This window comes from Polyodon spathula, chromosome 4, assembly GCF_017654505.1.
Source record: "Polyodon spathula isolate WHYD16114869_AA chromosome 4, ASM1765450v1, whole genome shotgun sequence".
In the NCBI taxonomy this organism is placed as follows: Eukaryota; Metazoa; Chordata; class Actinopteri; order Acipenseriformes; family Polyodontidae; genus Polyodon; species Polyodon spathula.
The window spans coordinates 28,503,158-28,512,710 of NC_054537.1; the positions used below are offsets into that span (position 1 = coordinate 28,503,158).

The 9,553-nt window shown below is 41.0% G+C and overlaps 1 protein-coding gene across 1 annotated transcript in view; it reads right to left on the minus strand.

Moving 5' to 3' along the window:
- Positions 1-289, minus strand: part of rb1cc1 (RB1-inducible coiled-coil 1) — a 78,460-nt gene extending 78,171 nt beyond the window's left edge. The window contains exon 1 of the mRNA XM_041247559.1: positions 62-289. The gene's annotated coding sequence lies outside the window, so the exon portion shown is untranslated. The remainder of the gene's footprint in view (positions 1-61) is intronic.
- Positions 290-9,553: the final 9,264 nt, after the last annotated feature.

Consider the following 9,553-nt stretch of genomic DNA (forward strand, 5'->3'; position numbering starts at 1 on the left):
TCTCACATTGCAGCAACAAAACTGATTATGTTAATAACAAAAACAACAGTGGTAGACTTACCTATCCGCATGTATCACATCCTCCAGAAAACTGCTCTGGGATTTCTAGCACTTAATTTACATGCGGCAACATGTGTATTGACCAATATCAATATATTTCGTGCTCAAACAATAATGTGTTTTTGGTTATATTTTAGTCGGTTCTGTACGCCTAAGATTGTGTAATGTTTATATCAAGCAACACCCCGTTTCTTGTCTGCTGCTGTGTTTTGTTACTGTCGTCACTGTGCAGCGCGGTGCACACTGGGAGTGAGGCAAAGTAAGAAAGACATTGAAGGAAGGCAAAAGGGTGACCTCCATCCAGGGACCGTGAAACAGCATGTCGTTAAAAGTGAAAAATTAATACATGCATAAATAAGTAATATTGTAAGTAGATCTACTGAATGATTAAACATATTAACAAAGTGTTATGTTGAAAGTATTTAGGATAACTCTCAAACAAATAATTGTGCGCTAATTATCTATCCAAAACATTTTACATGTTCAAAGATGTACAGGGCTTGAGAGTAATATATATATATATATATATATATATATATTATATATATATATATATATATATATATATATATATATATATATATATATATAGCATGCAATAGTTGGAAGAATTGTTGTGCACTGAAGTCTTTATATCAGTGATACATTTACCTTAGTGGAAGAAATTTAACACCTTTTTAAACTAGCCCTACACAGTTTTCTGTTTATATTGTAAATAAATCAGCAAAGGATACAGATTATCGGGTGCTATATTTGTTAATATTTAAAATAAGTAGGCCTATTTAACAGTATAGTAGTGTTCAGTGTCATAATTTTAACCTATCTGATAAATTCAGATAGTTGTATCACATCAACATCATACAATATGATGTAGTTATAAATGACAGTACCAGTCAAAAGTTTGAGTACACCTGCTTGAAACCAGGTTTTTCATGTTTAACTGTATAAACACTTAATATTTCATTATATGATACATGTACTTACTGGCAACAAGGGAAATACCTTGTGACAGCATGGAGAGACAGCTGACAGGAGGAAAGAGACCCCATTGGGGCTGGCAAGGGTTAGCTACCCTGGTCGGCAGTATCCAGCTGTATGTTTTCAAAGGTAAACAGGATGCTGCAGACACCCGCCCAAGGCTTCTAAGAAATGAAAGAGAAAAATACCCCTAGAGTCTGCGAGAGCGGGGGCGGAAGATGACTCAACATTGGATAACATGGTTAACGACTTAAGAACGGAAACGGATATGAGAATGGAGAGTACTTCACAAAAGACTAGTTCAAGATCTGCAGTTAGCAAAGACATGGAACTCCAGGTTTGTGTCTGCGGCTGGAGCATGGCGACAACGGTCAGGGGTTGGAAAATTCATCAAGGGAGAATGAAATGCTTGAGGGAGAAGGGACAAGGGCTTCGCATTCAGTCAAGTCAGTCGAATGAAATCCAGCGACAGGAAGCAAACCACAGTTCACAGGATATCAGCACCCCTGTCATAGAAGTGAGGAGGACTTGCGTGGATACAACTAGTTATGAACCTAATGATCCTTGCGAACCCGGTCAGACGAACCAGCGTAAGAGAGAAAAGAACTTCAACGGGCACAAGCCTGGAGTTAAATGGCCAAGAGCTTCTGAAAAAACCGCATGGAACACAGTAAACACAGGTCTCTGTTTTACTTTGGAAAGGTTAAATGGAACAGTTGAAAAGAAACTGGATAATCTACGCATATGGAAGCGAGAGGTTTGGAATTGAAAAAAGAAAGGAAAAAGTACAAACTATTCCTGGAAAGTCTAGACGGCAGCAGGAGATTGAATGCTTAGTTAGAAAAAGGAGGCAGTTGAAGCAATGAAAAAAAGCAGAACAGACGGAAGGAGGCACTCAATCTGTTACAAAGGGTCATAAAAGCTTGCACTATTGCGTAGAGCTGAGCACTTACGGAAACGTTAAAAAAAGAAAGAGTGTGCAAGAACTAACTTTTATAAAGATCCATTCAAATTTGTAAAGAAGATATTCACCAGCGAGAAAAAAGGCACACTAAAATAATCTAAGTTTGAACTAGAGAGATATTTGGAGGAAACACATACAGATTCAAAAAGGCAGGCACCTATGTCAATTCCTTCAGATATCCCACCTATCAATCCACCCGAATACCAAATGGAAGACTGTGCACCTAAGTGGAAAGAAGTAGAGCAAGCTATGAAAAAAGCAAGGGCATCATCATCTCCAGGGCCTAATGGAGTTCCATACAGAGTGTACAAGAGAGCTTCAGGAGTTCTACGAATCCTGTGGAAATTGATGAAAATGGCATGCGAAAAACAGGTTGCACCAAGAGCATGGCGCCAAGCATGAGTCTTTATACCAAAAGAAAAGGATTCTACAAGCTTCGATCAGTTTCATACTATTTCCCTATTAAACGTTAGCAGGCAAGATTTTCTTCAGCATTATTGCTCAGAGATTTTCAACCTACCTATTAAAGAACTGCTTCATTGACACTTCAGTACAAAAAGCAGGCATTCCAGGTTTCCCAGGATGCTTAGAACACATCAGCGTAATCTGGCAACAAATTCAATCAGCAAAAAAGGAGAGGAAGGAGCACCATGTGATATTCCTGGATCTGGCTAATGCATATGGTTCAGTGCCACATGAACTTCTTTGGGCCGCATTTGATTTTATCAGCGTACTGATGACAATAACAAATTTAGTGAAAGCCTACTTTGGGATTTACAATTTAGTTTTTCAACTTCAGAATTCAACAAGGAACATCTCTATAATTAAAGGTTCTACATTAATGGTGAGGCAATACCAACAGTGTCCGAGAAGCCAGTGAAAAGTCTAGGGAGATGGTACGACGGGATCTAAAGGACACAGTTCATGTGGGAGAAGTTAGACAGCAAGCAGTGGAAGGGTTGAAGAGCACAGATAGCAGCGCTTTACCAGGCAAACTGAAACTCTGGCGCTTTCAGTTTGGTCTACAGCCAAGACTTCTGTGGCCACTGACTGTGTATGAGGTTTCCTTGACAACAGTTGAGAAGCTGGAAGCTTTAATCAGTTCATACTTAGGAAATGGTTGGAAGTTCCACGCTGCCTCAGCAGAGTTGGACTTTATGGTAAAGGAATACTGCAGCTACCAATCTCTGCTCTAACCGAGGAGTTTAAGTGCGCCAAAGTCCGACTGGAAATGACATTAGTAAATTCACGTGACAGATGTGTAAGGGAGGCAGCACCTGTGTTGAAAACTGGAAGAAAATGGACGGCAAAGAAAGCTGTGGAAGATGGGGCAAGTTCAGCGTGGAAAAGGAGGTTTTGGTTTCAGTTCAACTCCTCCTACATGGCACAAGGCAACCCCAGCTCAACGGAGGAAGCTGGTAGTCAATGAGGTGCAAAAGCAGGAGGAGAGGATCAGGTGTGTAAAGGCCATTTACCAGGCCAAGCAGGGAGAATGAATGAGATGGGAGTGTGGAACAACGCAAGATTGGCTGGCAAGACCTATGGACAAACCTAACAGAGCAGGATCAGTTTCCTCATCAGATCAGCATATGATGTTCTCCCATCACCACAGAACCTAAATCTCTGGGTGGGTGAGGATCCCTCATGTCCTTTGTGTTCATTACCTGCAACATTAAGGCACATTTTGACATGATGTAAGGTGGGTCTTAGCCAAGGACGGTTTACTTGGCGCCATGACCAGGTCCTGCGATGCTTGGCCTTAGCATTGGAAGACAAGTGTAAACTGACCAATAAGTTGCCACCAGTTCCATCAAAGCGTTATACACAAAATACAATATTCCTCTATCCAGGAGAGCAACAACCAAGAAAAGATGTTAAAATCAAGCCTCGCTCAGGACAACTGGAAGCTGCTAGAGACAGGAAGATGCTGGCAGATGTTGGTCAACGGTTTATTTTTCCACCTGAGATTGCCACTACTAACCTTCGACCAGAAATTGTCTTGTGGTCTGGATCAGCATGCCTTGTTCATCTGGTAGAGTTAACAGTGCCATGGGAAGATGCTGTGGATGAGGCGTATGAGAGGAAGAAACTTCAGTATGCTCAACTAGCTGCTGAAGCAGAACAGCAAGGATGGAGAGTTCGAGTTTACATAGTGGAGGTGGGTTGTCGAGGATTTGTGGCACACTCTACAACCCAGTTTCTCAGAGACATCGGGTTCAGTGGCCAAGAGTTGTGTCGCACAGTGAAGAACTTATCTGAAGCAGCAGAAAGGAGCAGCAACTGGCTGTGGTTGAGACGGAAAGATTCTGGATGGGGATCTCAAGCACAATAGAAAGAAAGCAATGCTGATGTACAGATAAGTAGGCTGGGCTGAGCTGAGTGGGGGATAGAGGGGGATGATGCTGAGATGCCAGAATCACTGTTGAGTCCTCTTGAGGTGTCGTGGACTAGTCAACGAAACACCGAGGATGGATGGTGCCCACTTGAAGACCCCGGAGATGTACCCTACTTAGCTCAGTCCAGATGGTTGTCATGCTGATGCGCTGGGGAGACCACACTGGGTTGATCCCCGGAGCCAGCATCGCAGCCGTTGTGAATGAGCAGATTCCTGGAACCAGCCATTCACTTCAGCAATCAACACCAGACAGAAGGATATCTACATCATCAGATGGAAAACAACACAAATGGATGGATCACATTAGTTTACTGCAAAGCAACATCTTAGTTGGTGCTTATCTTGGTGAGAGCAGAATTCAAATCAACATGAAGTTCAACATCTACTCCCATGTAAAGGTGATCATAAGCTGATAGTCATAAGTGAATTGCATTCAAAAATTTAATTTTCAATGAAATGGTCACCCAGCAAGGAGATTTCAGTCTGAAGCCCTAGTTAGTTCAACGTCTGAAATGTGTATAATACGGTGTTAGAACACTGGCCCAAGTACAAAAGTGTCTTTGTTAGATGTTCTCTGAGTTAACTAGCATGTTACCTAATTAACCTTTTGTCACCAATTATTGTTAGCAGGTGAGGGTCCATGATTACTATAAATATAGGTAGCATAGGCACAAGTTTGTCATTCTTGAATGTAAGGGACCAGAAAATGGCAAATTATGCTCAGTTAAGCAAAGAAAAAAGGCTTTAAGACAAATCCCAAGAACTTTGCAAGTGTCTGTAACTGCTGTTGCCAAGACAATCAAACGATTTGAAGAAACTGGCACCCATGAGGACCGAACAAGGTCTGGCAGGCCAAGGGTGACCTCAGAATCAGAGAACAAGTTCATTCGAGTCACAAGTCTGCGAAACCGGCGATTAATTGCCCCTGAAATACAAGCTCAGCCTAATGCTACTAGAAGTACAGATGTTTCAACATCAACTGTTCAGAGGAGATTGTGTAAAGCTGGCCTAACTGGAAGAATTGCTGCAAAGAAACCATTGTTAAGAGTGCAGAATAAGAGGAAGAGACTTGCCAGGGCCAAAAAACACAGAAACTGGATGTTTGAGGAGTGGAAGTCGGTCTTATGGACCGATGAGTCAAAATTTGAAATATTTGGGTCCAACCGCCAAGTATTTGTAAGACGCAGAGACGGTGAGCGCACGAGTTCTGTCTGTGTGGTTCCCACTGTCAAGCATGGAGGAGGCAGTGTCATGGTCTGGGGTTACTTTGCTGGTGACAGAGTTGGTGATCTTTACCAAGGCATGGCAAGCTCAACCACAATGGCTATCATACCATACTTCAGAGGCATGCCATTCCATCAGCATTATGGCTAGTTGGGCAGTCCTTCATTCTTTAGCAAGATAATGACCCAAAACACACCTCAAAGTTGTGCAAGAACTATCTGGTGAAGAAGGAAAGTGAAGGACAACTCAATCTAATGACCTGGCCTGCCCAGTCTCCAGACCTCAATCCCATAGAACTTGTATGGGACGAACTGGACAGAAGAGTCAAAGCAAAGCTATCCACAAGTGCCCTACATCTCCAGGAATTGCTGGGAAGACATGTCGGGTGATTTCCTGCTGAAACTTGTTAACCGAATGCCTTGTGTTTGTGAAGCTGTTATTGAGGCAAAGGGTGGCTATTTTGAGGAATCCAAGATTTAGAGACAATTTTCAATTTTCTTGAACATTGCTTTGATACTCCTTATGTTTTGTTTTGTATATTGTAACATTTGTTTTCATTTTCAAGTATTTACAGAAACGTATACGACGTAAAACATTGTCAATTATGAAATAAACCTAGCTTCCAGCAAGTGTACTCAAACTTTTGACTGGTACTGTGTGTGTGTATATATATATATAAGCCAGCTGCCCGGCATTTCAATATGTTGTACATATCTTTCTCAACATGGCACAATTGGGATTGACTCTCTCTATGTGCTCACAAGTTCAAAAAACAAGGTCTAACAAAAGTCCTAATCAGGTACTAGTTTAAATTGTTGTACTGTATCATCTTTATAATATTGTAACAACCCTAGCGATTGAGAGATAACAATTATTAACAAATGTATTATACTTGATAATAAACAAGGTCCCAGTCCGGGCCAGGACCACGCCACGTAAAATAACAAATGCCAAACCTCAATGAAACGGCTGTATTCAGAAAATGTATGCTTGCAGCGCAGAGGAAAATCTCTCGTGCTATATTTGCAATATTCCTTATTTTAAATTGATGTCTTCTTGTCTAAATGATACACTAAAGGTTATTGGCTACTGCCCCACTTACGGTGTGCTTAAGAAGTGATTACAAGTGAATATGTTGTCATGACATGCCACTAATGTGAAATGACTATCCACCAACGTAGGAAAAACAAAGCCTGTGTCATTTTTTTTAGAACACGCACCAATTCAAATTGGTACACGTAGTCATTTCTATGCTCTCATTGGTCCAAATGAGAATGTGTAGTGAATATTTGAAACGTGTACTACACAGTGCGTTTTTGACCCATATGGCCTTCGATATAAGGGACACACTGTTAGAGTGTGTGCTTGTGTATGGTGGGCGGGGCGAGGAGGAGAACACGTGCAGGCTACGACTTGAGTGGTTGCTGTGAGATTATGTAACCGTAAAGCAGTCAGAAGAATCCAGGAGTCTGTCTGTGGAGTGAAAGAGAGGTAGAAGGAGAGTGTCTGAGGGAAAAGATGATAGCAGAGAGTGTGGGAAAGTGACAGGACGATTGTGAAGAAAAGTGAATAGAGGAGTTTATTATTTTGGCGTGAACCCCGGCCCAGACAGGGATTCAGTGTTCCACCAGTTGCTTGATTAAAATAAACTGTTCAAGTTTGGAATCCCGCCTGGTCTCCCCGAGTGTTGTTTCACTCAAAGACCCAAAGAACGTTACAATATTTTTTGTAACTCATTTTGAGAGTTCGATCACAAATTTAAAAGGTCCTTTTTTGGCTCTGTTTTATTGTTTTTTTTTTTTTAGGGTGACCATATGGTTCCATGTTCACAGACAGTTATGTATGTATGTATTTATTTGTATTTGCTTTATCACTTTCTTGTAATGTTTTGCACGACTACCATTCCTGGTATGTGCCTAAGAAAAAAAAAAGCTGGTTAAAGTGGAGTCATATGGTCATCATAATGTAATATTTTCAATACAGTGTTTGTTAAAGTGGGCGTCTGGCTTCTGAAACTGCATTTTGAATGCTGCATCTTTGAGTAGCGTGTAAAGGCGATGTGCTTGCACGTTTGGGAGACTTGTGTAAATCAGGTTTGTGGCCGAAAAAAAACTGCCAAAGAGAGGGATAGGGTAAATCTCATTTACTCGTGTAAATGATGAAAAACACGGGAAAATCCACGCCCAGTTTCGCATGGAAACCCGCATTTTACGTGTAAATGTTAGTGAGCTTGTTTATCCTTAAGTGACATCACTATAAACATTGCAAGGGGGCAGGTCAGTTGTTACTACGGATTCCAAGACGGCAGAAAGTAAGTGGGCGGTTTTATGGTTAGCAGTGGTGTTGTTCACCTTAATGATAATGCAGGCAGCTTTTTTTATTATTGTTTTTTGCTGTATGTCTGTCCTGTCGTGCTGTATATCTCAAGTGGGTTTGCAGTTCTGTATAAAACCACTTACAAATATACCATGAACTGCGGTGTACACTTGTTATAATATTAACCCTTTGTGGTCCTATGTCGGACCAGGTCCGTCATTACAATTTTCCGTTTCCAGTTCGAAGAGACTTCAAGCACAGCACAGTAGCCAATTGAAGCTGAAAAAAAGGGGTGTATCTGAGCAATACACAAAGCCCCTGCACCACAGAGTTACATGGACACAAACAAAGGAGATAGCTGCTTCCGGATCCAGCGCTCAAAGAATATCACAGACATTTGCAGAGCTTTTTGAGATGTTATAGTAATAAAATAATGACTTGGATTGCATTATTGAGGAGTTTGGTGATAAAAAGAATGATCAGAAGAGGATTTATCAGTATGTGCGTCTATAAAGAGGTATGTGAAAAAACAGAAAACAAGGGGTAGGGCTTAGCTGGAGATGCAGTACTGATGTCCTTTTGCTGTGCAGGGCCTTTTAAACCTGTTTTACTTTGAAAAATAAAATTTAAACAATGCGTGTAAAATAAAAAGTGCGTGTGAAAATAAATTGGACCAGACACGCCTGACAAGCGCTGAATAAATGGATTGCTAAGGGTTAAAGCAGCTGTTTGAAAATACACTTGCTATAAAAACTATGCTAATGTTAAACGTGAAGAGCAAGTGAGCTGCTTAAATGTCTGTAACTGATTTAATTCCTGTGCTTTTTTTTTTATCCCAGCTATGTCCGAAGACAATGAATGACCGCCTTCCACGTTAATAAATACAGTTTTGAAGAAATAAAATTGCAAATGAATGTATTAATTGTGTTTTATTTATTTGCATTATTTATATAAATCCAACACAACTTAAAAGAAAGGAGAGAATCTCTGACAGCACAAGTCTCCTCAGATCGCTTCTGTCCAGCTGAAACTGGTGGCTGAGGTAACCTTCTCCCTGACTGTCTCACAGGCAGCCACTGATTCCTGAACACCTAATTTTGTTGTTGACAGAGTTTGTGCAGGATACAGGAGGCAGTGACAATTTTGGGAACAAACTCATGCTGCACTTCAGTCTGTTTCATCAGTATCTGCACCCCCCCCCCCCTTCAAGTGTCAATACCGTACTTGCCCAAGCGTGGTGTTGAATGCTTCAGCAGCTGTCAGCTGTCCTGACGAGTAGGGTTTCAACCATGGGGATCTGCAACCTGTGTTGGTCAGTTTCATATACCTCCCAGTTCATTTTTAATGAATGAGTCGTAAGATAAATGAGTTGAAACCAGATTCAAAACTAATCACATGCAACCCCACTAATGACATTTGAAAAACAATTTGGACAAGAGCAGTAAAACACATTATTAACTAACCAGGCACGAGGTATTTTGTTTTATTACAGCAGCTTAGATTCACTCGTGTACCAGTTCTCTGCGCATAGAAACCACATTTTTACAAAATGTCACTAGTAATCTTCCAAAACAGCACGAGTACTTTATGCATAGCTAATTTACATATCAACCCCC